General features: G+C 40.0%; 1 long non-coding RNA gene across 19 annotated transcripts in view; it reads left to right on the top strand.

The window, feature by feature from the left end:
- Positions 1-15,193: 15,193 nt before the first annotated feature.
- Positions 15,194-19,507, top strand: part of LOC121093854 — a 114,690-nt gene continuing 110,376 nt past the window's right edge. For 14 of the 19 annotated variants that reach the window (XR_005829671.1, XR_005829674.1, XR_005829672.1 and 11 more), the window contains exon 1: positions 18,330-18,495. This is a non-coding gene — a long non-coding RNA (uncharacterized LOC121093854). Of the gene's footprint in view, positions 15,368-17,426; positions 17,609-18,321; positions 18,496-19,165; positions 19,288-19,507 lie in introns of those variants that run through there. The other 5 variants (XR_005829663.1, XR_005829661.1, XR_005829666.1 and 2 more) reach the window with 5 other exon arrangements.

The raw sequence follows: 19,507 nt of genomic DNA, 5'->3' as shown, positions 1-19,507 counted from the left end.
GATTTACACAAATCCACAGAGGAAAAAATCTGGAAGCAAAGGGAGGGAAATAAGAACAACAGAGATTTTAAATGATATAGACACATAAATTAGCTTTCTTATGGACAAATGACTGTATGCACCAAACCTTAGAATCAGTATTTAATTAACCTCTTTTTAAAAAAACATTAAGTCCACTGGTGTGTGACAAACAGGAAAAGGAATTAAGGTTTGGCAAGATGTCAGGCAACAGCAGAGATACTTTAGAGAGACGAGGTTGAAGTTAAAGGGAGAATTTTGCTTTAGGACAGTGTCTTGTTAATGGGTCCTATTTCATGAGCATCGTAAACAGGAACCTGGGATTGGTTTCACTGAGCCAAGCCCTGGGAGGTTCATAAATAGCTTCTCAGGCTAACTGGATGCTGTGACTCAGTCTCCTCATGGAAATTAAATGAGGCCACTCACAATGTCTGCTGCTGGCCATGGCTGGAGGTAGGATATGGAGTGGATGGACCAGTCAGGTTTATGTGGAAGCATGAGAGCTTGAAACAGAGAGACCAATTCATATCGCTCCACTTGAGAGGCTGAGCTCCTCCTTCAGCCACTATCAAACATGCCACACTCACTGATGGTTAAACTTAATTTGGAAAAATAAAAAGGATCTTAGAATTTAAATTCTTTGTGTGGCTTTCTAGAGCCGTTTCTGTCTCTCTCTTCACTTCTGCTTGAATCTGGTTTCCTAACGTACCTCCCGAAATTATATGCTTGAAGTGCAGCAATAACAAAACGAGTTAGTATTTGAATTTGAGGCATTGAAGTCTCAGTTGCACAGTGTAACAAAAAAGATTAAACCATTATTGGCAGCCCATCTGTCTGCCCAGCATCCTTGAGGGCAATGAGGCTATCTGAACCATTCCTGGTTGAAGGACAATATAGGAGACAAAGGACTGCATAGGTTCATGCTGTGCTGGGCAAGTTCATGAAAAATAGATCCACTGATTGTTATTAAATACACAGAAACCATGCCTGGCTCAAGAATACTCCAGCCATCTGATGGTTAGAGAATGGAGATTGTTTTGGGAAAGCACTCTGCTTACCTTGCTTTTTTGTTGTTCAGTAGGTTTCCAGCCAGTGTCAGAGACAGGAGAGCAGTCTGCACAGCCCCTGCTGTGATTCACAAGGGCTGCACTTTCTTCTTTCTTGTTCTAGCCTTAGGATCCATCCCAAAACAATTCACAAGGGCTGCACTTTCTTCTTTCTTGTTCTAGCCTTAGGATCCATCCCAAAACACTGCACTGAATTTATCAAATGAAACTTGTTTTGTTTTGTAAAGAATAGGCTGTGCCTGATGTTCTCAACGTTAGCAGGAGATGTTACTCTGGAAAGCAAAAGATCTTTGAGTTAGAGAGTCAGGTTCAGCAAAGTCACGTTTTTAGCAAACTCTGCTCAAGTCACATATCTGGGGAAATTCCCCCTTCTGGACATGCCCTGGGCAAGAAAGAGGGTAAACAATTGCACAGGGGAGGGAAAACCTGCTGCTGCAGACCTGTACTCTCCCACATTGCTGTGAGTGAGGCTGTGCAGTTCACAGGGACTCAGCAGAGTGGAAAGCAATGCCATGGTCCCCGCATCCCCAGAACAGGCTGGTCACACAGCCACTGCCATGCTTTAGATGAAACCACCAGCAGCTGCATTTGACACATCGACAATGCGCTTGTCCCTGTCGAGCAGGGATTTGATCTTTTGTCAGCATGGAAGAAAATTTTCTAAAGGAGGTTAATTAATAAATCAAATCAACCCTGAGGCATCTAACAAGTGTTGTTGTATTTAACCTGTATTAATCTGGCAAATACTAAATAGCACATGAGTTTTATTTCTTTAATGACTGTTAAAAAAAAACAAAAACAAGGGGAGTTGACTATGTCAGGTTAACAACATTTAATTAAAACGGAGGGAAGAGGTAGCTGTAATTTGCAGCCACCACAGAAAGGAACCAGATAGGAGAATACTGTGCAAATGTATGAAGTGCTCCAGCTTTTAATTAAAATTGCAGTTCTTTAAGATAGCTGTGTGTCAAATGGATTCTGGTTAATTGCTGTCATTCCTGCAATACAGCCAGCAGGTTTCTTCAGTGGCTTCATGTCCTTAATAGAAACCTATATGTCAAGGGACATCTTTGTTTAAGGGTACGTGCTGGATGGGTCATGTGAGGTCCCCATCCCTCACTGAAGGTGATACAGCACATACGAATAATTATACCGTAGCTGTCTCTCAGGAAGGCACAATCCATAGATGGGATAAAGGAGATGCTGTTAGTTAAGCAAGCTCCATGTCCCTTCATTTAAGGACTGATATTTTAGCTATGAAGGCAAAAGACAGTTTGCACTTTGTCGTGATACTGATGCTCACAGAGCTGTTGGAAAACTTTTGGCAATGATCTGGGGAGTCAAGAGACCTCAGCTTTCTCATGGTTGATCTATTAATTAGCTGCAGCTCTTGGTCACCTCATCTTATTCACACCCCTTTATTATCTCCTGTGAAATAATGATCCATACAACCCTGTAGTGGTGTTTGAGATCTACACATACAACTATCATTCTGGTAAAACTGGCACATCTGCAATGTCCTACGAGCGCACACTCACACACACACACACAAGCAAAATGTGAGGGAATCAGGTAAATTCACTGCAGAAACAAATAGTTTGTGAACAATTTACAGTGTCTAGAAAATTCAGAGTTGTCTAAGGTACTTTTCAGTAAGCTATTCACAAAGCAGTAACAAAGTGCAACCAAGCAAGAAAGAGATGACATCTGCTTAGTGCCAAGAAACAGATAGATGACACTTGTTAAATTCACTGTCATGCACATATTGGTAACTACTTGTACCAATACAGTTGTTACTGTTTCTTAAGCTACCAACATACACAAATATATTTGGAAAAAGTTAATTTGTAATTTAGAAAAAAAAATATCTAATTTGTTAATAGGATTGTGCTGATTCAAACAGTGTCAGGCAAAATCTGAATTTTAGCTCATGGTATCTTCCTTTACAGGTGACTGCAGTCTCTCTTGAGCTGTCCTTAGTGGTTTGGTGGGGTTTTTTGACATAAAATCTCCTAGAAGTTTTAACTTTAGCTGCCCTAAAACCTAGTTATTTGCCTCCTGTCTCTGCGTTCTCACACTTTTACCTCCTTGGTGTTCAGTTATCCACAAAGAAAAGAAGGTGGGTTTTTACAAATTTCATACTGTGCTGGAACAAAGGAATTTTCTCATTGCTAGAGACAGAGGATGCATGAGAAGTACATTCACTACCAGACTCACTTAATTACTTTATTTCTCTGGGAATCGGTCCACATCTGTTAACTATGGTGTTAGGGTCGCTCCCACGTTTTGTCTTCTGTCATTTTAGGCAAGAAAGTCTTCTAGGCTATTATTATATAAAGATAAGATACTTACATATTGTGGCCTTTATCTCAGTTCACTGCTGCAAAGAAAAGGAGTATTTCCTACTGGCTAACAAACACTTTTTGTTTAATAAATAGCTAAACAGTATCAACAACTATTCTAATGAATGTTACCTGTCAATTAAATTATGAGACCATAAACCATAAAGAAGTCTTCAGCTGCAGAAAATTACTTTCAGGTATACTATTTCACATGTTTCCAAAGCTTGCTTTTCTCTTTTTAGAGCAAATGTCTTGAGGCAAACCCAGGCCTTTGCTGTTTATCATAAAGAAGCCAAAAAGCAAAAATAGAGCGACATCTATTTAAATTTAATTTGCTTGTCCCTTTCTAAGCAAAGATTTTATATATATATATATATCTTTAAATAATGCATTTTCTAAGAAGCTAAAAAATCCCATACTGCTCTGGGATAACTTCATTAGACTGCACTTTTAAATCCCTTGGTCAGATTCTGCTCCCACAGACATGGCTGTAAACGTGCTGTAAATTCACTGAAGTGCCTGTTCATTTAACTCGATCTCACAAAGCTGGAACTGGCCACCAAATTATTTATTTATGGATATCACAACCCCATCGTCACTTAAAAGTAGATGTTTTTATTTCATGTTCTTGATTTTCCTGATTTTTAATCATTCATAGAATATCATCAAATATTGATGTTCAATCTATTAAAAATGCCATAAATAAATAAGCTATGTATACAGGCCTGACCACAAACAGCATGGTCCGATATTCCAGTTCTGTACACCAGAAACTGTCTTCTGTTTGAAGTATTCGGCTGAGCCTGGAAGGTTGTGGGTAGATAGCAGACCTCTATCTTCACTGCTGTACCATAAACATAAGACGACCTTTCTCTTGCTTCTTGGTTAAAATAACTCAAAGTATCTCTGGAAGGGAGTATGAATAAACTTACTGGTTTTCATCTCAAAAACAAAAAATGAAAAAAAATGCTAATGACCTTTTCTTACTTCCTGCAGTCTAAATGTTGTGTCTTGACACATCTTTGGGGAAAGAGAAACCTGAAAGCAATTAGATCACTGAGGCTACTTGAATGCCCAATTCTGATCTGTTATTACTTTGTTAAGTTGTGGGAGGAAAAATCTCAGTTAAAACCCAACATTTTTACATTAAATAATCTTAGAAGAAAAAGGTTTATTCCTATTTTCAGTTCAGAAGTCACCCTTTAAAAAGAAAACAAAAGAATAAGTATACACTCAGCACAAATATTTAGGTTAAAGTTTTATTCCCTGGAGGTGTGTTTAAGAAAATGGGTCCACTCACAGCCCTGATGTTTTACTGTTTGCATTTTTACCACCTGCAAGCTGCCATAAGCCAAAGGACCTGCCAGAATCAACACCAGCTCATGATAAGGTATAACTAAGTATGCTGTCTCTTTTGCCTTCTCCCTAAAACACGTTTTTAAGCGGAGTTGGCTCCATGCTTCTCAGAACAGCTGTAGGAGACAGGAGATGTTGTTTTGTCAGGTGCATAGCCCCTGGGCTGGGAAACCCCTGCCATAGCAAGGGGCTGGGGGAGGTCTGGTATGGTCAGCAGGGTCCGGCTGCTCCCTCTGACACTGTGTAACGGCGGGGACACACACTCGCCCACTGCAGTTAGCAGGGGAACAAATTGTCACCTGAATGGCTGTGGTATAGCTGCTCGCTGTGCCTGCATCCGGGAGGCAGTACAATATGGAGTGGGTGAGGAGAGCCCATCACCATGGGTTCCTTGTTAATTCCGACATGGAATCGATCACATCCCACCATTCATATGAGATCACCCGAGAGCCCTGGCTCTATTGCCGTTTGATGTTTTAGGAAGAGCACAGGCTGTTGGGGGAAACTTTTTGGCTGCTGGGTCTCAGTTTACCTAAAAAGTGCCCAGATCAAAGAAGTCTTTGCTATTGCAGCGACCGACTTGACTGTTAGGGGTTTGGCCTTGAAGTAGAGTCCTCTGTCCTTGTTGGTGTGCCCAGGGCCATTCTGACAGTGCCTGTGGGAAGTGGGCATGTGGGGATGACATGGGCTCAGCTGAAGGGGTTCGCCGGAGAGAGCAGGCTCAGAGCCCCATTTCCTAAAGAAGGAGGCTCATGCAGCCACTCAGTGCTTGTGGGTATGGTTCTTTTGATTTCTCTCTTGCCCTTTATTTTTTATTAATGAAGCTGCTGGGCAATTCCAACCATGCTCGACAAGTCTCCAAGAAGCAATTTCTTATAAGCTTAAGGCAAATAGGTGGTTGGGCAAAGAAGAAAGTCCACACACAATGTGTCTTTCCATCCTCTGCCCCCAAGGTGATCACAGACTGGGTCACTCTTGGAATGGCACATCTGCTGATACACGGCTTCATGAAAGAAGCTTTGATGTGCCCTCAGTTTCCTTCTCCATAGGCTGGCTCAACTCAAACAGTGGTGAGAAATTGTGGACGCTGGGCTTTTCTCTTTGGCAGGTTCTCTGTCTTCACAAGAAAGTGAATTAATAAACCCGTGAAACCCTAGGCAGCTGGCGATGTGGGCTCTCTTTGTGCCCTTTGATCTATGCACCCATGGCTCTGTGGTGATGCTTACACGCTGACAGGTGATTTGCTGGGGTCTCTGTTCTTTGTCGTGCTTGGTCTTGGCATGAAAATTTCACAGCTGTTAATGAGATACATTAGCCACGGAAATCCATCCCCTGTGCATCAAGTGCTAATTAGTGCCAGCCTGTCACAATAGCAAGATGAGTTGCAAAATAAAGCCATCAAGTCCACTCTGATTCTGATATATTACTTATTTTCCTGTCACTGTGGCTGAACAATAATAATTAAAAAAAAAGTCAGTCTGGCCTCTTTGGCTTCATGTACTGTGGTGATGATTTCCCTGTAATTAATGAGGTGCATTATCTAACTCCCTCACCTTGCAGTTGGAAGAAAAGTCCTTTTTTCACACTTTCATTGTTTCCAAAGAGAAACTCCCTGAAAGCCTCCGGAAAGCACAATCATGCAGAGCGAATGGCCTAAAAGGCAGGCTACATTCATGGTTCTGCACAATCCAGGGTCCTTTTGTTTGTCAATTTAATTAGATTTAGTGTTGGTGTCCCTACCCACATCAGTAAACACAGCATCGACATTTCAGGTCGATGCGAAGGAGGTTGTGAGACAGGTTGTTGGGGCCTGATCCTTTCCCATCTGGGCCCCTTTCCACAGTTCTGTCCTTGCAGAGTTGAATTAACTGCTGCAGTTTTCTAAGGCGGCACAAAATTTCCCATATTAAAGTTAGCTTTAGAAACAAACCATGTGTGTGGAAGAATTTTAGAGAATGGGTCTTTATCACAGTTTTACCTGGAACAAGCCTGGTGACAGTTGTCTTGCACTTTCAGACTTTGAGATGCTGAGGCTGAGATCAGTCCCACTCGTCTATGCATTACTGTGCCAGACATTTTTTCTCTAGGAATATTCATCTGTCTCCAGCAGTAAATTTTTGCAAATGGCTCGATTCATATTTATTGTATTTTGTAGACTCTGTCTAGAGAGTAATGATTGTGATTAGAGTAAGTATCCTACTATTAATAATGAAGCAGCAAAATGAGAGTTGGCATAAAACTCATGTGTGTCCATTCATCTGTGTGTGACTTGAATTATCCAGCAGTAATGGGAGAAATACTTTCTTTAGTGCCATCTCTTTTCTCCCTTTCTCTCACTCTTTTTCTTTTTTTTTTTTTTTTTTTTTTTTTTTTTTTTTTTTTGAGCAGTATTTATGAGGTGATAAAGTTGTACAAATATTGTAGGAGGGAAAATAAGAATGATCTAGATCAGGAGAAAATGGTGAATTACCTTTTAATACCATTCTCTAGTCTCTCCCTCAGGTTTCTTTCCAGTAGGATTATGCTTAGCACCATTGAATAATCAGTGTTCAGGCTGCTAATTATACTTATAATTGAAGACTGCTTCTTATAGTGGCCAGGTTTTTTAGAGCACTAGCTTTTGTGCTCAGCTCAGTAGGACCAATGTACTTTCTCACGCATTAGCTTAGAATGGTCCTGACCAGTGGTGTTTCAGCTGTAATACTTAAAAGGAAGCAATAATAAATTATTGTATAGGATACCCTATTTTGGAGCAGACCCCTTAGCCTAGAAAGCTTTTGAATTCCTCATGGCATTTCAAAGTCAAGACTAATGCTACTAATTTTTTTTTTCACTTCAAATGATTTAATTTGGTGTGGAGCCTGTTCACAGGGTGGGTAGGATCTGGCTTTTTGTTGGATAGTTTGCCTTTCTCTGTTATCTGCATTGGGTAATTGGTATGATTTAGACCAGTAGCAGAGAGGCCATGACAGCTTCCCCAGCTATTGCTTGTTTGCAGTTTTCTGGTCTGTTCCTCCTTTGCAAATAGGTCACTTCTCAGTCATGCACCAGCAGGCTGTCAGCAGTAGCAAAGGGCTGTGTTGAACTTCTCACATGTAAGCTATGGAGACTGTTGAGAAAACAACCTCTCTGAAATGAAGAGGTGAAATGAGCACAGTAGAGTGGAAGATCCTCAAGCTCAGCATACTATTTCCACCTTGCTCCCACTCCCTGTTTTTGTTCCCTCCAACTCCTTTGAGATGTTTTTTTTTTTTAGTTGGTTGGTTGGTTGTTCATTGGTTTTTTTTTTTTTTCCGTTCTGTCATGGTTTAACCCCAGCCAGCAACCAAGTACTACACAGCCACTTGCTCACTCCCCATGCACAACCCCCCACACCCACAAACCCACCCCCTGTGGGATGAGGAGCAGAATCTGGAAAAGGTAAAAACAGTGTGCTGAGATAAGAACAGTTTAATAATTATAATAAAATTAGTAATAGTAATAATAATAATAATGACAATAACAGGAAAGGGGAGGGAGAGAGAAGAATAGAACTCAAGGGGAAAAACCCAAGTGATGCACGGTACAATTGCTCACCACTGACTGATGCCCAGCCAGTCCCCCAGCAGTGATTAGGGGCTCCTGGCCAACTCCCCCCAGTTTATACCGCAAGCATGATCTATGGTATGGAATATCCCTTTGGCCAGTTGGGGTCAGCTGTCTCAGCTCTGCTCCCTCATGGTTTCTTGCACATTTGCTTGCTGGCAAAACATCTGAAAAGTCCTTGACTTAGAGTAAGCCCTACTTAGCAACAACTAAACCATCAGCACGTTATCAACATTATTCTCATACTAAATCCAGAACAGCACTGTACCAGGCACTAAGAAGAAAATTATCTCTATCCCATTCAAACCCAGGAAAAGTTCTGATCAAACAGGAGGGGCATGATTTTTATTGTTACTGATATTTTTGATGGGGGGTGGTAGTTGTGGTGGGTGTTTGTTATTTGTTTTTTTCTCCACAGAGGGTGGACTCTGTTAACAACATCTCATGTAACAAGTTCATAACTGGAAGTGCTAGTGTGTCCAGGAGCTTTTCTTCAGTAAGTTCTTTTTTCTTCTTCATGCTTCATACAGCTGCTAGAGTAGCAAGGAAAGCAGAGAAAGGTTTGCAAATCTGAAAGCTCTGTTGCTCACTGCTGTCTGTCTCTACTTTAATATGGAGTTGTATTTATTTAAGGACCTAAATGCCAATACAAACTTGTTGTAAAGTTCTTCAGAAAAATTCCTAAAATTTCACATCCCCTGCAGGAATTGTCTAGTGATGTGCTATCTTTTGTTTTCTTTTATTTATTGTTTTATAAATAAATAAATGGGAGAAATAGCTATAAAGTAGGAAGGTAACGTAATAGTGGAGTAATTGTAGAAGAGGCAGATTGGAAGTTGAATGTAATTGTCAAGATCATACAGTTTTTATGTAACCTGATGTAGGTCAGATATCAATAGGGTTATAACTTTAATATTTATTTTTTTAATCTATTACCTCTTAGCCTTAGAAAAATGACATGACCAAGGTCACACAGGATCCTGAAACATAGCCAGGTCACAAACTAGGAGCTCTTGTGTCCCTCTCCAGTCGTTGCTGTACAAATTCACCTACCTTAAACTGTGTTATGCCATTATGCAACCCTTTATGATCCTAAGTTTTAAGATCTCATTGGATAGTTTAGTTTACAGTTATTTTGTTTGGGTCATATTGAGTCTGAAAATGCTCCCTCAGTTGTCCCTCTGAATCATGAGAACCCATGTGCTGAAAAGCCTACAAAATGGGAAGTGAATGACAAAAGGCCTACGCCTTTATTTTTGTCTGCATTGGATTATGTCTTAAAGGAAGGCCTGGTCACTCTTTAGGCTGCGTCTACTAGTTATTTTTTATAGCCTTTCATATTCAGAGCTTCAGGGTGTGTGACAGATAGGTAAATTTATAGAAGACATCTGTGCAAAAGCATGGCTTTCTGAAATGATAGGAATTTTTCCCGTAAGTAGGTCAGAGGAAAAAGCAATCCAATGTGACAGTCTTTGTTTAATTGTCTAAAAACAATCTGACTGATTAAAAGAATGAGAGCATACAACAAAAAAAATCCCACATGACAGAATAAACAGCATTTGAAAGAAGGCAGTTTGTTTTTTAATATATGCTTTAGTTTTTATCATTTATGGCCCCCAAAGTTGTACCCCTTTGAGTTAATTTAGCTTTCAAAGAACACAACTTTTTTTGTTAATTCAATCTGTTTACATAAAACACTCTAGCAAAGGAGTTTGGCAGAGTTTGTGTTGTAAATACAGGGATCTTTTCTGTTAATTATATGCAAATCAGCTTTGTTAACAAACACTTAAATAACTCTGCCTTGTCTTCATTAGCCTGGGAGATACAGTACATTTCTCAAGGAACTAGACAAGGAATATTAATCAAAGCAGCTTGTAAGCTTTAATGAGCTTATTAATTGTTGACCTCTGTATTTTCAAGAACTGGTATTAAAAGTGAAAGATAACTGAGACATTTTTGTGCAGAAATATTATGCAGATATATATGGGGAAAAATGCCACGGTCAAATCTGGGTCATGCAAAATAAAACTGCAGTTTAACTTCTAACATATTGATAACTCATGTTTTCCTAAAAAAAACCTATATGCTGGTTGATGGGAGTTTAGTGGCAGAAACATTCTTCCTGCACTAAAAAAGTTTCAACATTGTAGAGGAAGACAAGAAAAAATGGAATAAAGTTCACTTTTGTAGTTTCCCAGATGAGGGTTTTTAACTTTCAAGGTCAATACTGAGGCAGTCCTGAATTTGCTTTCTAAATAGACCTCTTGAATGTCAGGTGATTATAGCTATTAGTTCTGGGTTTGGACAACATCTTAAGGCAAAAGTAATCTTGAAAAATACAAAGAGAAAATGAGCATGGGAGCAAGGCTGGGAAAGATCTCTGTCTTCCATGGCTGGTTGACCTTGTCAGAATCTGCCCAACAAACCCATTAACGGTAAATGGAAGGGTGAGACCCAGCCTGGGGAGTCTGGTGGTGAAGTTCACTGATCCCTTCGTTGAGTGGAACCTTTAAGTCTGACCCTCAGCAGTGATCAACCCTCCTTATCATGCCTCCTAAACAGAGGAACATATTGCTTCACACGTTAGCTAATCCTAATGTTGTGGAAAAAGATTAAGCCCTCTTGAATTTCCTTCTGCTGTTTTTCTGACCTCAGTGCTGGCAATAGCCTTTAATGCTGTGTGCAGGAGCAGACTTTGGTGTAATTAATCCTCTAATTTATTCTAATAGCTGCCTAGCCATGTGTCAATAAACAAGGAGGACACATGACAATAAAAACATTTGTCAGGGTAACATGCAACGCTGTTTCAGAGAGAGACAGACAAGAAGGGAGGGAGATGTATAAAACAAGAAAGAAAAGAAGGCAAACCAAGGACAAAGATTAAGTGGCATCTTAGCAGAAGAGGCAGATCTTGTGTTGCCACCTGATCTTCCCCAATTTGATTTGGTCATTTCTGATTCTGAAGGATAAATGAGTTTCTAGGGTGGGAGGTTGAATAGCTGACAATTAGCTTCTGGTATCTGAGTTGCTTTGGTCTCCAGCTCTGACCCTTCTATGGCAACAACAGGTGATGGCATCTATTTCCTTTCTAGCACTGCTGTCCACATGGAGGCATCATAAATCCTTGTAGACTCATTCATCCAAGAATCTGTACCTGTGTAGCAGCGAGTGACAAAGCTGGCCAACGAAAATAGTGGAAACTAGACTGTACCTCATTTGGTGCAGCAGAAACAAGGATGAAACTTAAGAAAATGTTCTGCTATCAGCTAGTAAGCTGTTCCAGAATTTTTCTGGCCAAACTTTTATGAGATGGGGAAGAAATTAAGATCAAACAGTTCTTATGACCGCATTTCAGTTTTGAAGAGAGTTGGAAATATCTTGACCAGTTCTACTACACTCATCATGGATGAGAAGGAAAAAAGAATTGAAGAGAATTATTTACTGAGATATTTCTAAATCCTGGAACATCAGAGACTCAGAAAAGCTCGGGTGACCATCACACTGCTCAAGCAGAAAAGAGCTGCAACACCAGCCCATCATATTCTTAGTTAGTCTTTGTCTTCTTATTCCAGTTCTTTCAGCGTTTAGATATCTCCTTGAATTTTTGAGCCAGACACTCGTAACAACTGCAACTACTCTCAGTTTCATGTCTGCAAAGTGCTTGTGGCAATAACTCTGAGCGACATAAACCAGACCAGTTGCATGTGGTGGTTTTGGGGTGGTTTGGGGTTTTTTGTTTTGTTTTTCCCCTGTGAAAAAACATGCTGCTCTCAACCAGTCATAGACTGTCTGGTAACTCTAAAAGGGTAATTCAGTCTCTTCCATTTTAAATCTCTTCAATCAGCTCTTTCTTCCCACCATCCCTACTGGCATTGATTCATTTCAATTAAGATTCTTCTGTTCAAGTACTATAATTAGCCCCTTTCACTATTACTTCTCATTCCCTTGGATTATATAGCTAGAACTAAAATCCATGTGGACTAGTTCAGCTGTATTTGTTCACCTGGAAACTGGAAGAGAAAGAGCCCAAAAGTCCCTAGTGAGGCTTACTTGGGACCAGGAAAATATTTCAGTGCCTGTCTCACTGAATTGATGGGTCTGTGTGGTTTGATTTGCGTTACATACTTTCTTCCGATGTTATTTTCTACAAATCTTCCTGCAACCTTCTCTGAGGAATAGAAATGAACCTAAAAATAGCTTTCTCACAGGTCCCAAAGGGGTCTAATATGGATCCATTACTCAGAAGTGGCTGTAAGTTTCCAAAAATGGTTTTAAAGTGAGTTGTTAAACATGCTTGTATCCTTGAAAGTAAAGAGTGTAAACAATACCAGCTAACCCAGGTAGCTGTTATGCCAGAAAGCCTTGACCATGCTTCACTACATGCCAGACCTTCAGTGATGCTATGAGATACCCATCATGTGCCAGATTTCTCTTCATGACAGTTTCCCTACTTATACTCCTTGCTTTAGGGAACTGCAGTTTGATGTACCCATGCAGCTACATTAAAGCTCCTGAGAAAGGTGGCTCCTACTCACTCACGCAGCAGCGTGGGTATGCAACCACATCAACTAAAGCAAAGCCAAAACAAAAGGCACACAATTATGATGTTCACAAGAAACACACAAAATCTGATGGAAAAAGACAATAAGGACATGTCTGCTTTTAATTATTTTTTTTTAAATGGGATACTTTTAGAGCTTGATGTCCATATTTTAGTTCCACTAGTTGGTTTTTATCTTCTTTGCTTACAAAAGCTGAGAAATAATACCTAGAATACCATACTCAAAAAAAGAGGCAGGAGGTGGGTGCCTTGCCTGGTCTGAAAGCCCACACTGTTTGATATAAGACCTTTTAATGGTCAATATGAATGCATTGCCTCTCCTGCCCTGTAATAAAAAAGCCACTAAAAGGCAACATGAGAAAATATGTACCTTAAACTCCTTGTACTCATATGCACACAGAGTTTATTGTAAAATCTGGAGTAAATTGTTACCAAGCTTTGTAAACATGGAATTCAGCACCACTACATCTAAGTCTTGCATAAAATGTTTGCAAAAGACTCTGGTAGTCCTCAGGAAGAAGGTTGTATACATTATAAACGGTTAATGTTTCACAGGACAGAAATTCATTGAAGCACGAAAGTGCTTGTTTGATTACGTTTTGCAGTTTTTTTGGTTTGGGATTTCTTTTCAGGGTTTTTTGGGGTTGTTTTTTTTTTATTTTTGCTTGTTGTGTTTTTTGTTTGTTTGGGGTTTTTTTGTGTTTGGGTTTTTTTTTTTTTCCCTATGAGGCTCTGGAGGCTCACTCTTGCTGGGAGTTAAGGGAACTGGAGTTTGATGAACCATAACCTATTTTAGACCTTGAACATTCAGGTTCAGTGCTGCTAGGGTTTGGGATGCCTTTTACTTTAGCTGAGCAGGTGGAATGAGTCTTGCACCTTAAGATACTTTTCCAGACCAGTGACTTGCTAAAGAGATAAGGAAACCTGTAATCTTGATTGGATTAAGAAAGTGACAAATAACCTTTCACCTCTGTCTGATCAGCTTTCTGTATCAAAATGTGAACATGAAAATAAGAGCATTAAATTCTGAGCCTTTCCATCCATGATCAGAAAAGCTTGCATGTACTGAAGAGACATTCTGTATCACAGAAAGTAGCTGTGTTTGAGGCCTGGGATTAGGCACCATTTGGGAATATTTGAATCCAGAACACATTTTTTTGCTTCTTTCAGTGTACACAGATCTGATATTCTGAATCAGATGAGGAGAAAAACTCAATTTTTTCTCTAAATACAGCAATGTTTTAATGAAAATAATGGGAAAAGCTTCTCTGGTTTACACATTTCAGTGTAATTATTCAAGGTATGAAATAAACTGAAATTAATTGGAAAATTTAGTCAGGCAAGAGACATCTAAGTGCTTGTACTGCTTATTGCCAGTTTCTTACTGAAGCCACAAGTCTCTTATTAAAGTTAACACATAAAATATACATATTATATATATACATAAAATAGCTCACATTTTAAATTGAGAAGTTGTCCGTCACAGTGAGTCAACAGAAGCAGGATAGACTGGACTTTGATCCAGCCAGAGTCCTTTTGGTGTCAGAATAGTTCAGTGGTTAGCAGGGAAGAGCAAATCATGTCCTTAGCCATGTGGCCAAAGAAGGGATTGAGGGTTTTTTTTCATGTCCATGGTCAAGTGTTCAAGGACACATTGGTTTAAAAGGCATCAGAGTAGCCACAGATGAGAAACCAGGGTACCTTCTTCTAATAGGAAAGATGGCAATCATTTTTCTGGGAAGGTGGAAATCTACGTCATTGCAGACATTAAAGAACTGCTTGCACTGATAATTATAAAAAATGCATTACATATAACTGATTCTTACTTCCTGAATCTGGGTGGGGGAGGTAGTCATCCTGAGGTCTCTTTCGACTCTTTTTCTATATTTTTAATAATTATGTTATAGAAAATGACTCATTTTCTGACAGTTAAATATGAGTGTGTCTGTGTGTGCACATGCACAGGCAGACAAATGTGAAGAGTGTGAATACAAGTGCCTGCTGTGTGGTTTGAAATTTAGAGTGGAAGAACTATCCTTCAAAATTATGATCAAATTAGGCTATCTCATGAAAAAAGCAGCTTGGTGTCCTGCATCAGCAAACTACTGGTAGAAGGAAATACTAATAAAGAAACAATAGGAACACCAGAGCTACTCAAAAGAGTTAAAAAAGCTTTGGAAAGCTCCTACTTTCACTCTGCCTGTATTGCAAATGAATGCAGTGAGGGAAAGGACAGCAAAATACTCTTTCTGCCACAGCTGTGTGCAGTTACATTTAAGTGAATGCCCAGAGCTGCAGCTGTTGCTGGCCCCGGCGGGCTGAGAATGTGGATTTATGTCCTGCTGTGGGCACAGCATGTGCCTGGACTGGCCAAGGAAGAAATTTTCAGAGCAGCGTGGAGCACAAGCTATGATAGCACCCACTTGTCTCACCCACAGGTAAGGTTTATAGCTCAGTCCTGTGCTATGCTGGCTCCTGGAGGGAGCAGGTCCTATGTGTTACTCTGCCAGGGGAGGCACAGGAGGATGTAGCATGGCCAAGTTCTTCTGGCCTCTTCCTTTTTTTGGCTTCATCAAACCAGGTATAGCTGTGAAGCTGTGTTTCCATCACCCAGCCTTGCCGGGGCTGGCACAGCCAGAGACCCTTGTGAAGGTGCAGTGAACACCTGGAGAAGGAACTGCTTCTTTTATTTCTTTATTTTAAGTGTTTCTGTTTAGTGGTATTCATTTCTCCATGACCTCAGCGAAATGGAAAAAGCTCTTCTCCCTAGGGAAAGAGCAGTCCCATGGGAATTCTGTGATGTGACCCTGTAGGTGTAGCATTGCTGCTTTTTTTCTATGTTCATCATAAAAAACACATCTGCAGAAATGTGTTGAGAAGGGAATTTATATTTGCTATCTCTCCTAAACCTGGATGGGATGCCCATAATTCATTATTTTTTTTAGTTTGTGGTGGCAATGAAATTTCAAAGTGAACAACTCAAGGCAAATGGTTTTGCATTTCACAATACAGGCAGAATTTCCAGTATTTTCCCAACACTGCAACTACCTCAAGATTGTATCTTTAATCCTGCCAGTTTGGAAGTAGGACACAAAAAGCAGAGTTCTCCAGTTGATGGGAGGTTTGATGCCTTCCTCAGTCTTTTACCTGCTTGGAAACAGTAGCTATAGAAAGCTCAACACTGGCTCCAGACAGTAATAAGACATTTGTACCAGGACTTTAGATTCTCTTTCCAAGTTCCTGTCCAAAGTATGTGAATTTCTCCATCTTCTCTCTTTCAAACATATCCTTTCCTGCAGCACCACAGCTTTGATTTACAGGCTAGATTTCCTCTGCAGTGTAAGGCATGACTAGAGTTTAATACTGGCTCCTTTTTCTATTTGACCATTCTTGAAAAGAGTATTTATCTGAGTGTAAGGGAGAGGCGTGCAAGGCTAACTGGATTGATGAAAATTCAAACCCTGTTTTTCCCACCTTAAATCTGGTTTTATCTGAGCCTGATAGAAAACTGAATGGTGCCAGTTCCCAGTGATGCCTTTTGCCAGCTGTGAACCAGTGCTCTATATGTGATTTTCACTCACTATATGTTACGTCCTGTGCCCTCTCTGCATGGGCATGCACAACCTTGATTCTTAGCAAACCTGCCTTTTTTTGCTGCAGATGTTGGTCTGTGAGTCCATTTGCTTTAAAAATAATAATAATAATAAATCAGTTCAGTGCAGCACTTCCAAGCCTGATATTATATGCAGGTGCCTCCGGCTAAGGTTCGCAGACGAAAACTCTAGAAGGTGTCAGTGCCCTATATGCAACCTTTGGTATAGCATCAGATTCTTTCCAGCTGAGGAAGCTAGACTCATTAGCACAGCATGCATGTGTTCCTGCTTACCTTTGAACTCGGGCCAGTTTTGATCAGATGATGATGGAAGTGTGGATATCTTGAATATGTTTATTTTTTTTTAACCTATCAGATAGAGCAAGCAAGCACAAAGAATACAGGAAATTCCTTTCAAGATGTGAATCCACCGGCAATCTGACTGCAATAGTTCTGCCAAATCATATGAACTCCTCCGTAAAACCTTTGATGCTATATTTGCTTTATGTTCCTTTGCATGAGGAAAACAGACTTTACCCTAATTACAGAGCTTTAATGATGAATATCAAAACAGACATTCATTTCAAACTCTGTAAACATCATATTCTTTGCTCCCCTTTCCCGGGATTTCAAATATACACATACAGAGTTTTGAGAGTTTCCAGAGGAATTTCCACAAAGCTGATGCAGATGGACACCTGTATATATACTCAGGTCTTCTTGGAATGTAAGGAACTGCCACCATCGCCCAATGGCATCATAAAATCTGTCAGACAGTGCTGTGAGAGGAAGCAGAAATAGTTTTGCTTCTTTTCCACGCCCCCGCCCCCCCCCCCCCCCCCCCCCCCCCCAATCTTGTTCTGAATGCCCTGTCTGGTTGCAGTCCAGGTAAAGACAATGCAAGCTCTGAAAGCTGAGCATATCTGAATTTCTGCCTTTGCAATTCTGATAATAATAATTAAATAAGTTAGTGTGACTGAGTGTGACACTGAAGAATCCAGAACAGAAAGAGAAGTAGCTCTTCTGAAAAACTGCTGGACTGAAATGAATGTCAGATTCCCACAGCAAGTAGATTCCTCAGTAAAAGGTAACACGAAAATCTGTACTTCTGCCTCTCTTCCACAGTTGCAATAGCAGCACGTTTTCATTTCCTTGGCCTGGAGTTCAAGAAGAAGGTTTTGTCTGGGTTTTGCTGGCAATTATAAAAGGTGCAAGTGTTGTAATTAGCTATTAAAATGCATACTAATGTCAGGGCTTTAGATGATGTGCTCCTGTGATTTGTTAATTCATTTCTGATGTGGAAAATCAGATGGAGTTTTTGGGTTTTTTTTGTTTTTTGTTTTTTTTTTTTTTTTTTAAAGGGGTCTGTGGATCATTACCTAATGAGTTGGCTGGATCTGCCTGGCCATCATACCATTTCACCTTTCATGTTGCTGGACCCTTTTCACAGGACTGAATCTGAATGACAGAAGTCATGGGTGTACTGCCCTCATAATGAAAAGGTCCTGGATTTTATTCCCTGACTCCAGCCCTCTATATTGCAGGCCAAGTTAGATGAGCTTCTGACCTAGGGTTTGTTCTCACCGAGGTGTCACTAGCTGTGTGTGATGAGGAAGAAGTGAAAAGTTCAATCCAGCCTTGTCAGAGGTGTCAATAGCAGCCAGAGAAAGATGAAGATTGATTCAAACTTTATCTCTTGCTTTAAGTGCTTCTTATGACTGCTCAGCCCATAGTGTGGATCTCCTCTCTGCAGTTTATCTCTGATCATGTTAATGATTAAGTAACAGCAGAAGATAGTTTGTGCTTTCTCAGCATCATCTAGCTCTGCTGTCAAGGTGGGCTACTTCAGCTTGATTTCTTTTTCCTTTGTTATTGGGTTTTAGAAATGACTGTTATAGAACAGCCAAGCAACTTTTGTTGTCTTCATACTCCAGTGAAGTTGAGACTCCCATATAGACCACTGAGAGCCATAGGGTAAGTCTGTCCTTAGGTGAACCTACCCTAGCTGATGCTACAAGCAGTTTTTCCATATAAAAGTAGCTCTTTGGAACAGAGAAACAGTATGCCTTCCAGAGCTGGATACAGCAAGTCATAAACAAATAATATAACTTTGATTGATGCTTAGTGTTTCCTTAAGAGAATGATTGGGTGGATTTACAGCATAAACTACGTTTGATTAGGTTTGTATCCTTTTGTGCTATTTAAAATTTCTTTGCACTTCAGTGTTGCAAGAAAAATGCTCTAAAATATTTCAGTAGCATCAAAAAAAAAAAAGCATTAACAGAGCTTATAACAGAATGAACCCAGCGCTACAGCATTATTGGTTTATTAGATTTGCCTCATTTTAACTTGTGTCCTCTTCCCCCTCCCAGTGATACATCCATTGTCAAATGTCAATATTAATATTGTTTCAGCTGAAGTGATATAGTTGTGCAACAGGAGTATAGCCTTATCAATAGAACTGGAATTTGCACTTTCATTGACATGCATGAAAACCTCAGAGATTTAATTTTCAGGTCACATGTGATTCTATTGATTGAAGTCTACAGGGGTCAAAGAGTAATCTACAATTTTTGTCTCCTGTGCCTGTGTTAGAGGCCTGTGCATTGTAGAGAGGATAGTGGGGGGTAAATAAATACAGCAGCTGGTAGAAAATTCATGAGATTCTTCTCAGAGTTTCTTGTTCGGTTGTTTTTTTTTGTGCTTTCCCCCCTTTAATATCCGTTCCAACTCTGAAACTAGGAGATATTGATCATTTCCAAGTGGGTAAGCTTGCTGATTCCTTCAGAACCGTAAATGGTATGGTAATAGAACTGTATATTTAGATTGGCCTTGTGTGAAAAATTATGTCAGGAAAGAAAATTATTTTCTTCCTCAACAAAAAGCCTAACTTGCCCTCCGAGCCTTTAAATCTTATCTTTGCTATAGCAAAGATGCAGACCGTAACAGTTTAGGTTCTGTAGCTTTAATTGCTCATGCTGTGTTC

Source organism: Falco naumanni, chromosome 9, assembly GCF_017639655.2.
Source record: "Falco naumanni isolate bFalNau1 chromosome 9, bFalNau1.pat, whole genome shotgun sequence".
Taxonomy (NCBI): domain Eukaryota; kingdom Metazoa; phylum Chordata; class Aves; order Falconiformes; family Falconidae; genus Falco; species Falco naumanni.
The sequence above is the reverse complement of the archived record's forward strand: the minus strand, read 5'-3'. Positions and strand labels throughout refer to the sequence as shown.